The 20,791-nt window shown below is 43.0% G+C and overlaps 1 protein-coding gene across 2 annotated transcripts in view; it reads right to left on the reverse strand.

Annotated features, from left to right (window-relative positions):
• AMPD2 (adenosine monophosphate deaminase 2) overlaps nt 1-20,791 on the reverse strand; it is a 334,786-nt gene that overhangs the window by 250,992 nt on the left and 63,003 nt on the right. The window lies entirely within an intron of this gene.

Below are 20,791 nucleotides of genomic sequence, written 5' to 3' on the forward strand. Positions count from 1 at the left end.
GAGAAGGATGCTGCTCTGAACACTATACAGCACATTAAGTCAGCAGCTGCTCCAGAGGGATTGGAATAGGGGCTGAGCCATTCTTTCTATAGCACCTGGTCTCATCCTGGACTAATAATAAGTCACAGAAAAGCACACAGGAATTAGGAGCTTTACCCTATTTAGTTCAAAGCTGACACATGACAAAAACATGAAAAGGAATCTAGTTTATTTTCAGGGCTCGTGCACAAAGAACCTAATAAAAAAAAAAACGACTTATAGAGGCATTGTGCTTTTTTTTCAACCTGTAAAAGCACCTTTCTGTAAACCTATGTACACATTTATTTATTATAGGTGCTTACATAGCGCCATCGAATGACACCGTGCTTTACATATACCATCATGTCGATATAGACCGAAACCTCTTAGGAATGTTTCCAACACCTTGTTGGATCTATGCTACAAAGAATTAAAGGTTCGTGTTTTTCACCTTAAAGCATCCTATGCATTAACCACTTAGAGTCAGTTCACACTGAGGCAGCACGACTTGCAGCGCGACTGCCTCAGACGACTTGAACACGACTGCAGCGGCGACTTGCAAAACGACTTCTATATAGAAGTCAATGCAAGTCGCCTCAAGTAGCCCCCAAAGTCGTACAGGAACCTTTTTCTAAGTCAGAGCGACTTGCGTCGCTCCGATTAGAACGGTTCCATTGTACAGAACAGGACGCTACTTGTCAGGCGGCTAACTCACCTGACAAGTCATCCTAGTGTGAACTGGTGTTCTGCTGAGAAAGTTCCACTCGGTGGATAAGGACCCCCTCTACTGCGCAGGCACTGCGCCTGCGCAGTAGGATCCGGCGGAAATAGCCGAAGGGGAATAGGTCCAAATCAGCTGTAGACGGCGCCTGTAAGAGGGCCCCTCGCGGGCTCGCCACGCTTCGGGCACGGCCTCGCTGCGCTCGGCTCTTTTAGATTCCCCCTCTAGGTCCTCTTGGATGGTAGGGAAGGAACCTGGACCCAGAGCGCAGGCGCCGTGTACAGCTGATTGTGGATTTTTAGCTTCGGCTATCTCTGGCGGCTGTTACTAGTTGGTACTGCGCAGGCGCTGGAACTTATTCGGCAAGACACCGGCTCTGAAGGACCGAGCCTCTTTTTTTAGATGTGTTGTTTACAAGTTAAAAACATTTTTTTTTTTTTTTACTAGAAAATTACTTAGAACCCCCAAACATTATACATTTTTTTTCTAACACCCTAGAGAATAAAATGGCGATCGTTGCAATACTTTCTGTCACACCGTATTTGTGCAGCGGTCTTACAAGTGCTCTTTTTTTTGGAAAAAATACACTTTTTTGAATTAAAAAATAAGGCAACAGTAAAGTTAGCCCAATTTTCTTTTTTTATATTGTGAAAGATAATGTTACGACGAGTAAATTGATACCCAACATGTCACGCTTGACGTCGCTTCTGCCCTGCACTCGTCTCCATGCCCAGCCACAGAGAGGACCGGATCGCCTCCGCCGCTGCCGACGGCTCCGGTTAGCGGTGGAGGGCACCGGAGGGCAGCAGGGGGGGGGGCCTTTCCCCCTGCCGATAAAAGTGATCTTGTGGCGAATCCGCTGCAGAGACCACTTTTATCTTGTAGCGGACCGTCGGCTGAGCACGAGGATACCGGGGTTATGGCAGCTAGTTGCTGCCATAACAACGATATCCATCTTTATTGAAAAAAGAAATTACATAGTATCTACACAATCAATAAATATTAATTATGTTTTCTACTTCTCCATTGTTTCCATGCCTTTAAAGTCCGATCCTAGGCTACTCCTTGAGTACCCTTCTCTTTCTCCTCCCCAATTGACGGATGTGGCAATGTGAGTGCTCCCCTCTTCCCTGTTCTATACTTAATGATATCTGTCCTCAAAGTAAAGGACGTATATCGGCGCAAACGCTCAAACTTGTCCCACAGGGACGCGCTTTCTCTGTGACCAGGGTTCTAGGGATCTTGATTGGATAGATTGATAGTAGCGCAGCCATTGGCTCCCACTGCTGTCAATCAAATCCAGTGACGTGGGGGGCGGGGCAGAGTCCTGCATTCGGCATCCATGGACGCCAAATGCTGGACTCGGGAGCGCGCCCACAAGGTAACCCCCACGAGACAGCGCTTATCCCAGGGGGTTAGCTGTTGTGGAGAGGAGCCACGAGAGCTGCCATGGGACCCCAGAAGAGCAGGCTCGGGGCCACTCTTTGCAAAACGAGCTACACAGTGGAGGTAAGTATGATATGTTTGTGTTTTTTTTTAAAAACCCAACCTTTAGTGTCACTTTAAGGCAGCTCCGAAGGCAAAAGGGGGGGTCCAACCCGGTGTTCCATCAGAATTGGCAACCCGTCAGATTAGGTAACGGAAGTGATGTTCCATCAGCTGTGCATGAAGAGATCTTCAGGTCAGTGTGAAGCAATACACCGGGTATAATAGTATAGGGCTGCTTTCACACTGATGTGCTGTGGTTTACCCACACCGCGGGTACAGTACAGTGTACCTGCAGCTTTCCTGCAGATTTGCTGCTCTTAGCCACAGACTTCTATTATTTCCTGCTGTTTTACCCCCCCCCCAACTTTACGCGTGAACGAGCCCTAAGGGTGCCACTGCCGAATTCAACCAGAGGCTCATTCAAAAGTGCTGCAGACACTGCTGCTTCTCTGAAAAGTGATCCGAGTGTGTGTGCTGACAGGTGGTGAGGAGGCAATATGTTTCCTCCTCACCACCTGAGTTAAACCTTGCCCAGTAATATGAACTATTTTCATATTACTGGGTTTAGTAACACTTTCATTTTTGGACCAAAGTTCATCTCTTTGATCTGTAAATGGATAAACAGAAAGATGCAATGGGGGTTAGTTACAAAAGGCAAATCCACTTTGCACTGCAAGTGCACTTGGAAGTGCTGCCGTTGTAGATCCGAGGGGGACATGCAGGGAAAATAAAAAACAGCATTTTTGCTTGTACATGATTGGATGATAAAATCAGCAGAGCTTCCCCTGATTTCTGCTCTACCCTTCAGATCCAAAGCGACTGCACTTCCAAGTGCACTTGTAGTGCAAAGTGGATTTGCCTTTGGTAAATCAACCCCAATATTTCTTTTATCTGTCTCTTTCAAGAAATGTTGTTGATAAACATTGCCAGCTGCTTTTTTTTTTGACAGCTGTGAGCAGGGAAACTGCTCTGCACTTTTAACATGAATTGTGGAAATGCTGGATAAAGATCGTGTCGGGGGTCGAATCGAGATTGCGATCTTTTAACGATTAATCATGCAGCTCTACCCACCAGCATGTCTTTGCAGGAGGAAACCCACGCAGGCACAGGGAGAACATGCAAACTCTATGGATGGGATTTAAACCAACGACCCTCGTGCTGCTAGGCGCAAGTGCTAAATACTTAGCCACTGTGCTACCCATAATCACATAGGCATTTACAGGTGCATTGGAAGAGGAGCATTTACAGGCAGGAAAAAACCCACCAAAGACACATTCAAGAGAGGAGCTAAAAAACAGAAAAAGTGCAGAACACGCATAAACACTAGACACGTCTAGAGTTTATGCATTCCAGTAGCCAGAATAAATTAAAATTCTGGCCAATAGACTGCATTAACCACTTCAGCCCCGGAAGATTTTAGCCCCTTCCTGACCAGAGCACTTTTTACAATTTGGAACTGCTTCGCTTTAACTGACAATTGCGTGGTCGTTCGACGCTGTACCTAAACTAAATTTGTGTCCTTTTTTTCCCACAAATAGAGCTTTCTTTTGGTGGTATGTGATCAGCAGTTTTTGATTTTTGTGCTATAAACAAAATAAGAGCAACAATTTTGAAAAAAAAAAACAATATTTTTTACTTTTTGCTATAATAAATATCCCCCAATATATAGGCCAATATATATTCTACATAATTTGGTTAAAAAAAATCGCCATAAGCATATATTGATTGGTTTGCGCAAAAGTTATAGCGTCTACAAACTTAGTGAAAGATTTATGGCATTTTTATGGCATTTTTTTACTAGTAATGGCGGTAATCTGCGATTTTTAGCAGTACTGCAACATTGCGACAGACAGATCGGAGACTTTTAAAACTCTTTTTTGGGACCATTGGCATTTATACAGCGATCAGTGCTATAAAAATGCACTGATTACTGTGTAAATGTCACTGGCAGGCAAGGGGTTAACACTAGGGGGTGATGAAGGGGTTAATTGTGTGTTCCCTCAGTGTGTGGGGGGATAGGATTGACTAGGAGAGGAGACATATCGTTTTTCCTACTTAGTAGGAACAAACGATATGGATCCTCTTCCCTGACAGCACAGGCATTTGTGCGTTTACACACACAAATTCCCGTGCTGGTGCTCGTGCACGCGATTGCGCATGGCCGGCGAGCGATCGTACCCGCTGGCCACACACATCGGGTGCCCCACCATGCAGCGGGTGGCTGATAAAGGAGTGGATGTACCCATATGGGATTTTGCCCAGGGGAGCCATTCTGCCGCAGTATATCTGCATAAGCCAGTCGGGAACAGGTTAACTTTTAAATGCTAGACACTGGACATGGAGGAAGCAGTAGGAGCCATTGGCTCCTGTTGCTGTCAATCAAATCTAGTGGGTGGCAGGGCCAAGACGCGCTGAGTGTGTCAACAAACGCATGCAGCTCAGTTCAGGATTAAGCCTGCAAAAATGCCCCCATAGTAAGCAGCTTCCTATGGGGGGCACTTGGAGAAGAGGAGGAGCCAGGAGCTCTGGCGGGGGACCCTACAGAATTGGGTGGAATAAGTGCTTACTTAGGTAAGCACTTAGTATTTATAGTTATTGTTAGAATGGTTATAGTGTCCCTGTTTTTTCTCTATAAAGCTGTTGCCTGTGTTTTGTCAGATTAGGTGACCCGTCAGCATGTATAACGGAAGTGACGTTCTGTTGCTGCCATCTTGCTACACCCCTCCACAGTAAGGATACACTGAGAAGGGGGAAAGTAGACATCTTGTTACACCCACTGGAGTTTTGCATTTTACACTTATTTTTAACAGTAAAGTGAGTTTATATAGTGAAATACAGTACTTAGAACTCCGTCTGACTGTTTAGATGTTGAATTTTAAAAGCAGCGAACTTCTGTAAGATTAGCAAACATATGAGATGAGCAGGCTTTTAAAATTCAACGTTTAACCAGACAGAGTTCTAAGTACTGTATATAAACTCACTTTACTGTTAAAAATAAGTGTAAAATGCAAAACTCCAGTGGGTGTAACAAGATGTCCGCTTTCCCCCTTCTAAGTGTAGCCTTACTGTGGAGGAGTGCGGGGTGTAGCAAGATGGCGGCGACGGAACGTCACTTCTGTTACAAAATCTGACAGGTTGCCAAATCTGACGAGACACCTGCAATACGAGAAGACAAATACTTACCTCTCCAGCAGGCATCAGGTGAAATCTTCACTGTCTTCGTTAGCTCTGAGCACTGTGTTAGATAAGGTGTCTCCATAGTGTACATTTATTAAAGTGAGATGTGGCGTGCCTTAAGGCTGCATTCACACCTGAGCGTTTTCCGCTCATAAAACGCTTGTAAAACGCCCAAAAAAAGCCTGAAAAAATGCCCAACAAGCAAAATCCCATTCATTTCAGTGGCACCTGTTCACATCTGAGCGTATTGTCACCTGAAGCAAAACGCCTAAAAAACGCCCTAAGCTCAAAAAAGAACATGAGCTTCTTTCGGGCAGATTTACAGGCGTTTTTCTGCCTTTTACATTGGTGACCTGTACAAAATCATGGCAAAATAGCGTTAAAAAACCACCCGACTTTGAAACACTCGGGTGTGAATGCAGCCTACAGCAGTAAAACTCCTTGTACCTGCAGGTAAGCTTATAATAAGTCTTACCTGTGGGCACTGTGAATATTTACTAAACTTTAGCTATTTAGTAGATATTCAAATCAGCTCTAGATGATGACATCACTGTCGCAATCACAGTACGCGATGGCAACTCCTGCCATGCATGTAAGTGATGGCCTGGCCATTCAAATGGTCTGGAGAGTGCAAACCCAGGAGGAAGATCAGGCGAAGATGGAATTACAGAAAGCAGTGACAGCTCAGTGCTGAAGGGCTCCATTTGAAAAGTCTGTCATAATGTGTTAGTATGCAGTGCACACTAGCACATTATGCTTAAACCTGCAGGGGGAGCATTTAACCTCCCTGGCGGTATGATTATTTTGGATTTTAGGTGCTGAAAGCGGTACCATTATTTTGCATGGAAATTTGGCGTTTTATATTGTAGGTCTGTAAATCTTAACAATAACACACTTAAATCTGTCCAAACCAGAGTCTAGTAGATATCCCGGGTATGATAAAGTTTGAAACACAAAAACATAAATTATAATATAATAAATAAAAATAAATAATTAAAAAAAAAAAAAAAAATAGTTATAAAATACATTTCCCCACAATTCACTATCGCTCAATTCTGCAAGTGTTCTAATTTACTATCGCTGTTTTCTAGCTGGTCTAAAGCCACTTTTGACGTAAAGGGACACTTTTTGGTTGCTATGGACAATCTCCAGTTTCCAGGCAGAAAGAACAGTGTATATCATGTAAAACTGCATGCAGGGCATGGGCCAAAGCACTGGGGACAAAAGGGATGTGAAATCATTTCATACAGTACTGTAATCTGTAAGATTACAGTACTGTATGTGTTATGATTTTTACTTTTTTTTTAATTTGCCGCCAGGCTCCGCCCCCCGTGCGTCGCGCCGCTCGCAGGGAACGGAGCCTGGCATGGAGAGGCTTCGGAGGAGGACGGAGCCCTCTGACACTGCGGGTGACATCGCAGGATCCCGGGGACAAGGTAAGTAACGCCGCCGCAGGATCCTGCAATGCGATCCCGAGTGTGGCTCGGGGTTGCCGCTAATGGTACTGAATTTTAACCCCGAGCCACACTCGGGAAAACCGCCAGGGAGGCTACAAGACTAGAGTTTACTACCACTTTAACACATCATGGCTATAAACCACCTATAAATATTTATGCGTGCAACATGTTTAAATAACCCTTTAACACCACTTCCCGGTGGGTTTTAAAAGGGTTCTAAAGCCTCAAGGTTTTTTACCTTAATGCATTCTATGCAAACCACTTCCTGACTGCCCACCGTGGATATATGTCGGTACTTTGACATTAAATACCGTTGTTATGGCAGCAGATAGCTGCCATAACCCCAGTATTTTTCTCCACAGCGGGCAGTCCGCTTTAAGATAAAAGTGGGCTCCACGGCGGATTCGACTCGAGATCACTTTTATGGGTGGCGAGAGAGGTGCCCACCGCCACGTCCGAGCGTCTCCTCAGCTTACCGAAACCGTTGGAAGCAGCGGAGACGATCCGGTCCTATGGCCTGATAGGTAGGAAGTCGAGTGAGGGCATGATGGCCCCCACTCGACCTTGGAGGATCGGAGCGACGTCAAACGCACACATTTTTTTTTTTACTGGAAAAAAAATCCTTTTTTTTTTTTCTTTTTATTGCTTTTAAGTGTAAATGTGAGATCTGAGGTCTTTGTGACCCCAAATCTCACATCAAAGAGGTCCTGTCATGCTTTTTTTCTATTGCAAGGGATGTTTACATTCCTTGTAATAGGAATAAAAGTGATCCTTTTTTTTTAAAGGGACAGTGTAAAAAAAGCAAATTAAAAAGTAAAATAAAAAAAAGAAATAAATTTAAAGCGCCCCGTCCCTCCGTGTTCGCGCGCAGAAGCGATTGCATATGTAAGTTGTACCCACATATGTAAACGGTGTTCAAACCACACATGTGAGGTATCGCTGCGATCGTTAGAGCGAGGGCAATAATTCTAGTGAAAGACCTCCTCTGTAACTCAAAACTAGTAACCTGTAGAAATTTTTAAACATCGCCTACCCATCCCAACCACCACACTACCTGCCTGGAGTTTGCATGTTCTCCCTGTGCCTGCGTGGGTATCCTCTGGGTACTCCGGTTTCCTCCCACACTCCAAAGACATGCTGGTAGGTTAATTGGCTTCTGTTCAAGAAAAAAAAATTGGCGCCATATACATATATGGTATATGAATGTGAGTTGGGGACCTTGGATGGTGGGCTCTTTAAGGGTAGGGACCGATGTGAGTATGCGATGTATGTGTGGAGCGCTGTGTAAATTGACAGTGCTATATGGGTATCTTAAATAAATAGGGATAATTGTAGACACACACCCACACTCACTCAGGTTGAACTGGATGGACTGGTGTCTTTATTCAACCTTAATAACTATGTAACTATGCCTACGGAGATTTTTAAGGGTAAAAGTCGCCATTCCACGAGCGGGCGCAATTTTGAAGCATGACATGTTGGGTATCAATTTACTCGGGGTAACATTATCTTTCACAATAAAGAAAAAAATTGGGCTAACTTTACTATTTTTTTATTTTTTAATTTCAAAAATTTTATTTTTCCCCCAAAAATTGCGTTTGTAAGACTGCTGCGCAAATATGGTGTGACATAAAGTATTACAATGACTGCCATTTTATTCTTTAGGGTGTCTGAAAAAATATATATAATGTTTGGGGGTTCTAAGTAATTTTCTAGCAAAAAAAAATGATTTTAACTTGTAAACAAGTGTAAAAAATAGGCTTGGTCCTTAAGTGGTTAAGATAAAAAGCCTTCTGTGTACAGCAGCCCCCCTAATACTTGCCCCATCTCTGTCCAGCGATTTCCACAAGTGTCTCGGCAGTCCGAGACTCTCCCTCCTGATTGGCGGAGACACAGCAGCGGCGAGACTGGCTCCCACTGCTGTCAATCAAAGTCAGTCAGCCAATCAGGAGAGAGAGAGGACAGAGCTGGGCCGCAACTCGATGTCTGAATGGACACAGGGAGTTGTGACTCGGCTCGGGTGTCCCCATAGCAAGCTGCTTGCTGTGGGGGCACTCAACAGGAGGGAGGGGCCAGAAGTGCAGAAGAGGCACCTGAGAAGAGGAGGATCCGGGCTGCTCTGTGCAAATCCACTGCAACAGAGCAGGTAAGTACAAGTTTGGGTTTTTTTATTGAAAAAAACGAGACTTTACAATCACTTTAAGGTAAAAAACCTGTGTCACTGACTACCCCCTCACCTTCCACCCTTATACTTACCTGAGCTCATTCACAATCCAGAAGTGTGCATGAGAGCTGTGGCTCTCCTGGCTTTGTCCTTCCTCTCTGGGTAGATCGATAGCAGCGGGAGCCATTGGCTCTCACTCGTGTTAATCAACTCTTGTGACGAAGGAGTGTCTGTGTCAATGGGCGAAGCAGCGGGTCTCAGGAACGAGTACGCATGAGTGCCGCCCATGAGAATCAGCATCCTATTAGGGGCACCAGCAAGAGAGGTGGAGCCAGGAGAGCGGACAGGGGACCTGAGAAAAGGAGGATCGGGGTCACTCTGTGCAATTCTGTTTCACAGAGCAGGTAAGTATAGACCTTTTTGTTATTTTAAAAAATAATAAAATTTCCTTTACAAACAATGTCCGGGAGGTGGCACGGCTTCTGTATCATGTGAATGTTGTGAATGGCTACTGCAACTGTCACATGACCGGGAACCTGCTCCCAATCAAAAGCCTTGACTAAGAACTTTATAATAGGTATACATTACTGATTGGATCATGGTATTTTATAGTAGTTATACATTACTGATTAGACCATGGTATTTTAGAGTAGGTATACATTACTGATCAGATCAAGGTACTGAGTCATGATTAGTCCCTAGAACCTGTCCCTGGCATTGTGACACTATTTAGTCTTAAGTGGGCGAAATGTCCTCCATCAATGTTGCAGCACTCCTGGATCCTATCCCCAACACTGTGACACACAGCAACACACAAATTTTACTTAGCGACAATGTTCATAAGTGCTTGTGAGATGAACTCCTTCAGTTTGTTCACTGTGTGTGGTTTCTCCTCAAAAATTGTATCCTTTGCTATGCCCCAAAAAAAGTCCAGAGGTATCAGGTCAGGTCGCAGCTCCTCATCGCAGCTACATAAAATTGCTTGACAGATTAGATAAGCTGCAGTATCGATTATCACAGCTTATCTCTATTTAATAAATGGACACATATATGGGATACAGCAGCTGGCTGGGGAAGTATGGCACACAGCAGTGGACACACGTGGGAGTGTGGATACATGGATGCCTGAAACAGATGGAGACAGCAAATTTATTCCTTACTACCAGACGTAGAGGAAAGTAATCAGTTTCATGCATTACAGATAGCTGCTGGCTGAGGTTCCACAATGATTTGGAACCTTATGCTACACTATGCTCGCACAAGTATATACTGTATATGCAGTAAAGCATGCTTGTTATACTCACTGTGGAACCTAAGGGGTTAATCCTCTGCATTGCGTAAAAAGGCTGTTTGATCCTGTTTTCTCTGATCTCCCCCTTCTTCCACTGTCCCCTATCTATCCCCTGATAAAACAGAGCCTTTGGAGTCACTCTGCACATGCTCAGTTTGGTGTGTATTGTTAGCGAAATTTTTTTTTTCTTTCTCGGGAGGGTGTATGTGATCAGCACAGGGCCAATCAGCACTGTCCAGACAGAGGGTTAGGGGTCCTTGCAGCCTCATAGGACAGTCAGAATAGAATGAAAACTCCTCCTACAAACTTTAACAAAAGCTTACAAAATTGTGCACAAAAGTGAGTACACCCCTAACATTTTTGTAAATATTTTATTCTATCTTTTCATGTGACAACACTGAAGAAATGACACTTTGCTACAATGTAAAGTAGTGAGTATACAACTTGTATAACAGTGTAAATTTGCTGTCCCCTCAAAATAACTCAACACAGTCATTCATGTCTAAACCATTGGCAACAAAAGTGAGTACACACCTAAGTGAAAATGTCCAAATTGGGCCCAATTAGTCATTTTCCCTCACCGGTGTCATGTGACTCGTTAGTGTTGCAAGGTTTCAGGTGTGACTGGGGAGCAGGTGTGTTAAATTTGGTGTTATCGCTCTCACTCTTTCATACTGGTCACTGGAAGTTCAATATGGCACCTCATGGCAAAGAACTTTCTGAGGATCTGAAAAAAAAGAATTGTTGTTCTGCATAAAGATGGCCTAGGATATAAGAAGATTGCCAAGACCCTGAAACTTAGCTGCAGCACAATGGCCAAGACCATACAGCGGTTTAACAGGGCAGGTTCCACTCAAAACAGGCCTCGCCATGGTTGACCAAAGCAGTTGAGTGCACGTGCTCAGCGTCATATCCAGAGGTTGCCTTTGGGAAATAGACGTATGAGTGCTGCCAGCATTGCTGCAAAGGTTGAAGGGGTGGGGGTTTAGCCTGTGAGTGCTCAGACCATACGCCGCACACTGCATCAAATTGGTCTGCATGGCTATCATCCTAGAAGAAAGCCTCTTCTAAAGATAATGCACAAGAAAGCCTGCAAACAGTTTGCTGAAGACAAGCAGACTAAGGACATGGATTACTGGAACCATGTCTTGTCGTCTGATGAGACCAAAATAAATGCGCGTGTGGTGGCAACCAGGTGAGGAGTACAAAGACAAGTGTGTCCTGCCTACAGTCAAGCATGGTGGTGGTAGTGTCATGGTTTGGGGCTGCATGAGTGCTTCTGGCACTAGGGAGCTACAATTCATTGAGGGAACCATGAATGCCAACATGTACTGTGACATACTGAAGCAGAGCATGAACCCCTCCCTGCGGGGACTGGGCCACAGGGCAGTATTCCAACATGATAACGACCCCAAACACACCTCCAAGACGACCACTGCCTTGCTAAAGAAGCTGAGGGTAAAGGTAATACACTGGCCAAGCATGTCTCCAGACCTAAACCCTATTGAGCATCTGTGGGGCATCCTCAAACGAGAGGTGGAGGGGCGCAAGGTCTCCAACATCCACCAGCTCCGTGATGTCGTCATGGAGGAGTGGAAGAGGACTCCAGTAGCAACCTAGCCCAAGAGGGTTAAGGCAGTGCTGGAAAACAATGGTGGCCACACAAAATATTGACACTTTGGGCCCAATTCGGACATTTTCACTTAGGGATGTACTCACTTTTGTTGCCAGCGGTTTAGACATTAATGGCTGTGTGTTGAGCTATTTTGAGAGGACAGAAAATTTACACTGTTATAGAAGCTGTACACTCAATACTTTACATTATAGCAAAGTGTCATTTCTTCAGTGTTGTCAAATGAAATAATATAATAAAATATTTACAAAAATGTGAGGGGTGTACTCACTTGCGTGAGATACTGTATATATATAAAATATATATATATATATATATATATATATATATATATATATATATATATATACACACACACACATACACACACACACACACAAATGTGTGTTTGAGCTTTGAGGTGCATACCCTAATGCATTAGGCTGCACACACCTATGGTGATATTACAAACTGCAGTAGTATATATCCTAAAATAATGTTATATTCAACAGCAACCTGTTTTGTAACATTATGTTCCACAACAGCAAACCCAATATAATATTATGTACATCAGAAGCACCACTGTAATATTATGCATCTTACAGTAGCTACACCATTATAATGTTACAGCAGCTATACTATAATATTATATTCGTCAAAAACACCATTGTAATACAAAGTGACGCAACATCACCATTATAATATTATATTTCAAAATGGAACCATTATAAAATGCAATAGCAGCCCCATTATAATTTTACATCTCTTTGTCCGTACATTGTACAAAATATATTTTAGTAAACCTGTCATTTACAAAGAAAAAGAATGAGGTTTAAATTGCTGGTAAGTTACATTTCCCAGCCCCCTTTAAAAATACCCAACCCCCACACCCCTACATGAACAGGAGATACATACCCCTACTTATTCACAAAAAAGAATAAAAACAATAAACACACCACACATTTTAAAAAGCCGAATATTAAAAAAAAAAATGTTCCACAATCTAAATCCACAAGTGTTGCCCATCGAAAGAAACAAAAACAAAACACGTTGTCAGTTTGGTAGATGCAGCTGATTAACAAAAGATTTCCAGATTTCCAGCCTGTCCCTTTGACAGAGGTCAATCAAACAGCCGTAATTTGTCTCTGGCAATGCACTTGCAGAACGGGTGCACTGGCATATAGACCACAAACCCAGAAAGAGCACATGTAGTCAGAAAACATACAGACAGAGTACATGCCCTAAAATACAACATATAACTAGTGCTGCAACTAATAATTATTTTCATAATTGATTAGTTGGCCAATTATTGATTTAATTAATCAGATAAAAACCTAAAAAAGTGGTGTATAATTTTGTTATTATGTAACGCTTAAAAGACAATGGGGTTATTTACTAAAGGCAAATCCACTTTGCACTACAAGTGCACTGCACTTGAAAGTGCACTTGGAGGTGCCGTCGCTGTAGATCTGAAGGGGACATGCAAGGAAAATACAAAACAGCATTTTTGCTAAGCACATGATTGGATGATAAAATAGTGCAAAGTGGATTTGCCTTTAGTAAATCAACCCCAATGTATTCTTGATTAGCTATATGCAGTGGTATATATAAATAAGCAGCTATATGGTTGGGGAACAATATATCGAATCTATTCTGAGAATAACAGAAGAGATATTTACAGTGCCTTGAAAAAGTATTTAGGCCCCTTGAAATTTTCCACATTTTGTCATGTGACAACCAAAAACATAAATGTATTTTATGGAATTTTTATGTGATAGACCAACCAAGTGGCACATAATTTCGGTGTGGAAGGAAACTGATAAATGGTTTTCCAAATTTTTTACAAATAAATATGTAAAAAATGTGTGGTGTGCATTTGTATTCAGCCCCCTTCACTCTGATACCCCTAACTACAATATAGTGGAACCAATTGCCTTCAATACTTTGTAGAACTACCTTTCGCTGCAATTAGAGCTGCAAGTCTTTTTGGGTATATCTCTACCAGTTTTGCACATCTAGAGAGTGACATTTTTGCCCATTCTTCTATGCAAAATAGCTCAAGCTCTGTCAGAGTGGATGGAGAGCTTCTGTAAACAGCAATTTTCAAGTCTTGCCACAGATTCTCAAATGGATTTAGGTCTGGACTTTGACTGGGCCATTCTAACATGTGAATATGCTTTGATCTCAACCATTCCATTGTAGATCTGGCTGTATGTTTTGGGTCGTTGTCCTGCTGGAAAGTGAACCTCCGCCCCAGTCTCAAGTTTTTTGCAGACTCTAACAGGTTTTCTTCTAAGAGTGCCCTGTATTTAGTTTCATCCATCTTCCCATCAACTCTGACCAGCTTACCTGTCCCTGAAGAAAAGCATCCCTACAACATGATAGTGCCCCCACTATGTTTTACGGTGGGGATGGTGTGTTCAGGGTGATGTGCAGTGTTAGTTTTTTTATAGCATCTTGCTTTTAGGCCAGAAAGTTACATTTAGGTCTCATCTGACCAGAGCACCTTCTTCCACTTGTTTGCTGTGTCCCCTACATTGCTTCTCGCAAACTGCAAGCTTTCTTTCAACAATGGCTTTCTTCTTGCCACTCTTTCATAAAGGCCAGAATATGTGGCATGCATGACTAATAGTTCTCCTGTCGACAGATTCTCCCACCTGAGCTGTGGATCTCTGCAGCTCCTCCAGAGTTACCATGGGCATTTTGGCCGCTTCTCTGATTAATGCTCTCCTTGCCCGGCTTGTCAGTTTAGGTGGACCGCCATGTCTTGGTAGGTTTGCAGTTGTGCCATAGATATTTACATAGTTAGTTAGTCAAGTTGAAGAAAAACACAAGTCCATCAAGTTCAACCAAAAATAAATAAATAATACAATCCCATATACACAAACCTACACCCACACTTGATCCAGAGGAAGGCAAAAAACCCCAGCAAAGCATGCGCCAATTTGCTACAGCAGGGGAAATTCCTTCCTGATCCCCCGAGAGGCAATCGGATTTTTCCTGGATCAACTTTACCTATAAATGTTAGTACCCAGTTATATTGTGTATATTTAGGAAATAATCCAGGCCTTTTTTAAAGCAATTGACTGAGCTTGCCAGAACCACCTCTGGAGGGAGTCTACTCCACATTTTCACAGCTCTTACTGTGAAGAAACATTTCCATAGTTGGAGATTAAATCTTTTTTCCTCTAGATGTAAAGAGTGTCCCCTTGTGATGTCCTCTGTGATGACCTTAAAGTGAATAACTCAACACCAAGTTCACTATATGGACCACTTATGTATTTTTACATGTTGATAATATCCCCCCTTAATCTCCTCTTTTCAAGAGAGAATAAATCCAGTTCCTCTAATATTTCATCATAGCTGAGCTCCTCCATGCCTCTTATCAGTTTGGTTGCCCTTCTCTGCACTTTCTCCAGTTCCCCGATATCCTTTTTGAGAACTGGTGGCCAAAACTTAACTGCATATTCCAGATGAGGTCTTACTAATGATTTTAACAGGGGCAAAATGATATCTCTCTCTCTGGAGTCCATACCTCTCTTAATACAAGAAAGGACTTTGCTCGTTTTGGAAACAGCAGCTTGGCATTGCATGCTATTATTGAGCTTATGATCTACCGAAAAAACCCAGATTCTTCTCTACCAACCACCACTGATTCCCCAAGTTGTACTCCCCCTAGTATGTATGACGCTTGCATATTCTTAGACCCCAAGTGCATAACTTTACATTTATCAACATTAAACCTCATTTGCCACTTAGATGCCCAATTAGACAGTGCATTTAGGTTGGCTTGTAAATTGGAGACATTCTGTAAGGACGTTATTCCACTGCATAGCTTAGTGTCATCTGCAAAGGCAGAAATGTTACTTTTAATCCCAGACCTTATATCATTTATAAAGTTATTAAAAAGTAAAGGTCCCAGCACTGAACTTTGGGGTACACCACTGATAACCTTAGACCATTCAGAGTCATTAAACACTACTCTCTGAATTCTGTCTTTTAGCCAGTTTTCTATCCATTTACAAATTGATCTTTTCAAGCCTGTAAGACTTTACCTAAGACATGAGCCGTGTGTGGGGAACCCTGCATTAAACTTCTCCACAAATGTATCCCTGACCTGTCTGGTGTGTTCCTTGGTCTTCATGATTCTGTTTGTTCACTAAGGTTCTCCAACAAACTTCTGAGGGCTTCACAGAACAGCTGTTTTTATACTGAGATTAAATTACACACAGGTGGACACTATTTACTAATTAGGTGACTTCTGAAGGCAATTGGTTTTGCTATATTGTAGTTAGGAGTATCAGAGTGAAGGGGGCTGACTACAAATGCACACCACTGCTTGAATTCAGATATTTATTTGTTAAAAATTTTGAAAACAATTTATCATTTTTCCGTCCACTTCACAATTATGTGCCATCTTGTGTTGGTCTATCACATAAAACTCCAATAAAATACATTTATGTTTTTGGTTGTAACATGACTAAATGTGGAAAATTTCAAGGGGTATGAATACCTTTTCAAGGCTCTGTATACTAGAGGTTTAATCTGGTGCATATCATCAGACTCTAAAAATTTTAATTAAAGGAGTTGTAAAGTCAGAAGGTTTTTTTTATCTTAATGCATTCTATGTGTGCAGCAGCCCCCTTAGCCCCCCTAATACTTACCCGAGCCCCATCTCTGTCCAGAGATGTCCACGAGTATCTTGGCTGTCCGAGACTCTCCCTCCTGATTAGCTGTGACACAGCAGCGGCACCATTGGCTCCCGCTGCTGTCAATCAAAGTCAGTCAGACAATCAGGAGAGAGAGGGGGCAGGGTCTGAATGGACACAGGGAGCTGTGACTCGACACGGGTGCCCCCATAGCAAGCTGCTTGCTGTGGGGGCACTCAACAGAAGGGAGTGGCAAGGAGCACAGAAGATGGACCCGAGAAGAGGACGATCTGGGCTGATATGTGCAAATCCACTGCACAGGGTAGGTAAGTATAACATGTTTGTTATTTTTATTGAAAAAAACAAAACAAAACTTTACAATCACTTTAAGGTGAAAAACTTTCTGTGCTGTAGCTCCCACCAGATTCCCCCTTCTTCTTACCTGAGCACCGATCTGTTTCAGCAATGTGCACGAGCGCAGGGGCTCCAGCCATCTCTCTCCTCATTGGATAGATTGTTAGCAGCAGGAATCATTTGCTCCCGCTGCTGTCAATCAACTCCTGTGATGCAGGGGCTGGGCCTAGTCCCACTTTTTGTGCCAAGGGAAGCAGCAGCGGGACTCGAGAACGAGCCTGCTCAGGTGCCTCCAGGGAAAGTGGCTTTCCGTGGGGGCACTCGATGAAGGGTAGGGGCCTGGAGCGCCGTTGGGGGACCCCAGAAGAAGAGGATCGGGGCTGCCCTGTGTAAAACGATTGCACAGAACAGCTAAGTATAGACATGTCTGTTATTTTAATAACAATAAATAAATAAATCAAAGGTTTACAAACACTTTAAGGCTCAGTTCACACGAATGCATATTTTGATGCGATTTTGATCCATTCCGAATGCATAAATTCGGATATAATTTTAAATAACATTGTTTTCAATTAAGGCTGTTCACATCAATGCGGTGCAATTCTGATGCAGCTAAAAACAGGATTATGTGCGAGTTTGATCCGATGCGAATAGACTTCAGTTTGCATCAAATTGCATGGAATTGCACTTGACATAAAAATATTGCAGTGTGCATTTGCATCACAATCGCACTCAGAAACTGATGTATTTCGCACTGCAGTAGTGTGAACTGAGCATAAAATAACCTTCTGACAACACTTTTCTGTTAAAACCCATTTCACACTGAGGCAGTTTTCAGGCATTTTAAGTGCTAGAAATAGCCTCTAAAAAGCGCCTGAAAACTGCCTCCCATTCTTTGGGATGAGTGTTTTCACACTTGGGTAGTGTGCTCACGGGACGGTAGGAAAAGTCCCGCAAGCAGCATCTTTGGGGAGGCCTGGGAGCGCTATGAAATTAATGGGCAGCGCTTCCAAAGCGCCTTAAAAGTGATTTGAAAGCGCCGCAAAACGGGACATTTTTCCTTTTTTTCCACCCGCTAGCTCCCGAAAAGAGCAGCTAAAATGCTGCTAAAGCACCGCAAAAATGACCGGCGCTTTAGCGGCGCTGCACTGTGAAAGGGGTCTTAGTCTTATTATGTATTGGCCATAAGAATAGTACTGTTTGCGTATGTATTAAAATGGCAATATTTACGCTTAATAGGAAAGCTGTTAGCACAGGTTAGCACAAACATTAACATGACCCTGTAACCACTCCATTCATATCATGTTTAAATCTACTAACTTTTAAAGCCTCATGTGATCTGAACTGCAGTTTTCAGAGCTTTGGTCACAGTGGCTTTTGCAGATTGCACAAGTCTTTCCTGGCAGCTGCAAGGAACATGGGTAATGTCATGGCCAGGGAAAGGGAGAAGCTTTGTTTGTCTGGCACTGAAAGTCTCCGACATTCCTAGAAAGGGTTGAAAATAACAGCAATAATTGCAGGACAGAAAGAGGGCTATAGGAAGGGTAGGATTGTGTCCTGCACAGGTATATGGATTCATGCCTGTGAGGCTGCAGAAATACAGAGGGGTATTTATTTATTCTGTCCCACAGCAAAACAAGGATAAACAGGAGCAGTGAGACAGACTGTCCAGCAGATTTATTGCAAGGTTACAGATTGATTCCTAAACTTCTGTCTCTCTAAATTAGCACTGCAATGAGACCTGGTCCTAACCACTTCCTAACTGTGCATCGACAGGGGTCGCAAAAACACAGGAAAGCTGTTTCATACAGTAGACTTTGCTTAAAGTGACATTAAAGTCTTTTTTTTTGTTTAAAAATAACAAACATGTCATACTTACCTGTTCTGTGTAATGGTTTTGCACAGAGCAGCCAGATCCTCCTCTTCTCGAGTCCCTCGCCAGCGCTCCTGGCCCCTCCCTCCTGCCGAGTGCTACCACAGCAAGCAGCTTGCCTAGGGGGTCACACAAGCCGAGCCGCTGCTCTGTGTGTCCATTCAGACACGGAGCCATGGCTTGGCCCTGCCAATTCTCTCTCCTTATTGGCTCGCTTTGATTGACAGCTGCGGGAGCCAATGAGGAGAGAGAGTCTCGGCAAGCTGTGACATCGCTGGATCGAGATAGGGCTCAGGTAAGTATTAGGAGGGCTTGGGAGGCTGATGCACACAGAAGGCGTTAGAACCACTTTAATAAGATGCAGCCTGATTTGCATCTAATGGTGTAAGAAACTTGCTTGATAAATGCCCTCCAACGAGTTACAGTATGGTTGCTATAGACATCATTGATGAGCTATGTCAGGGGTGCTTAACTTGTGGCCTGTGGGCCAAATGTGGTCCTCAACCTCAAACCAGGGAAGTGCACTTCTATTGTATCCTGCAGATTTGGTGCGCATTCAGAAATTGCACCACATCAGCAAGATATAATAGAAGTCTATGGCAAAGCGCAGGAAAGCCACAGATGCATTGCGCTGCACCCATGGTTTGGGTAAACCACAGCGCATCAGTGTGAAAGCAGCCTCATAGGGTGCTCAGGATAGTAAGGGCTTGTTTATATTTGCAGTTTGGAGTACGGTAAAACCCTATACTGGAGATATGTTTATATCACACACCCAAAACCACTGGTGTAGCATTAGGGGGCGCAATGGTGATTTCGCCCCATGCTCCCTTGTGGCCTCCCTGACGCATTGTTTTATACTTGGACAGGAGGGGAGGAATATACAGGAATCCATCCTCTCCAATTTCCTCCTTCGACTGCTGAAAGCTGGCTTCTCCTCCTCCCCCTCCCACCAGCATTCAGTGGCTGCAGGAGGAAAATGTTTATTATGCTATTAAAAATACATTTTTGATTGTATTGTGGCCTGCGGCCGGTTACCAAATCACTTAGACCCCTTTCACACTGCAGCCGTTTTTCAGGCGCTACAGTGCTAAAAATAGCGCCTGTATAGCGCCTGAAAAAAGCGGCTCCATTAACTCCAGTGTGAAAGCCCATCCTGCCAGCAGCTTCTTTGGAGCGGTGATGGAACGGTGAACTCACCGCTCCTCCACCGCTGCTCCCCATTGAAATCAATTGGGCAGTGCTGCGATAAACTAACTGCGATAAGCTAACTAAAGCTCATATGTTGCCCTTTACACCATTATTTAGCCACGCACAAATATTTTTTATGATAACATTTTGGAGCCATAGTTTAATACTGTCACTCCCCCTATATTTTCAAAGCCTAACTAAAACACTTTTTTGATGATGTCACAGACAGCAATGTTATTGCATCTGCTTAAATATATTCAAAACCAAAACTTTTTTTGTTGTTGTTGTTTTAAAGAAAGTAAGATAAAATTTGCCAAAATAAAAGAAATCCCTTAGGCAGTTATTACAGGAATAAGTTTCTTATAAGATTCTTCCTCACTTTAGGTTCTGGTGGCATTGGATACCAGAATACATAGAGAATGTGCCCCTTTTGACGATACACACAGAAAGAAGCTGTTTTATCTCTTCTTCTAAAAACCTAAAAAAAATTTAAGTTGTGGTGTGAGAAACACTGTAAAGGACAATTGTAATTGTAGAAACTGTAGAATCGCCATTGAGAATAATGGTGAATGGACATTCCATAAAAATAAATGGGGATTCTACTGCTCATTAGAGAACAAATAGTCTAAAATGTGATGCACCCAGAGATAGGCAAACTCATCAACTGAATGCAACCATTGTGTCAAATTGCGTATAAGTTGATCAAAAGTGAATTTTGATAATCATTTGTGGGCATTTTGTGGTCTATTAGGCAAACCATTGACAGCAAATGACATGAGAAATCCAGCATAGCTGTGGA

This window comes from Aquarana catesbeiana, linkage group LG02, assembly GCF_042186555.1.
Source record: "Aquarana catesbeiana isolate 2022-GZ linkage group LG02, ASM4218655v1, whole genome shotgun sequence".
In the NCBI taxonomy this organism is placed as follows: Eukaryota; Metazoa; Chordata; class Amphibia; order Anura; family Ranidae; genus Aquarana; species Aquarana catesbeiana.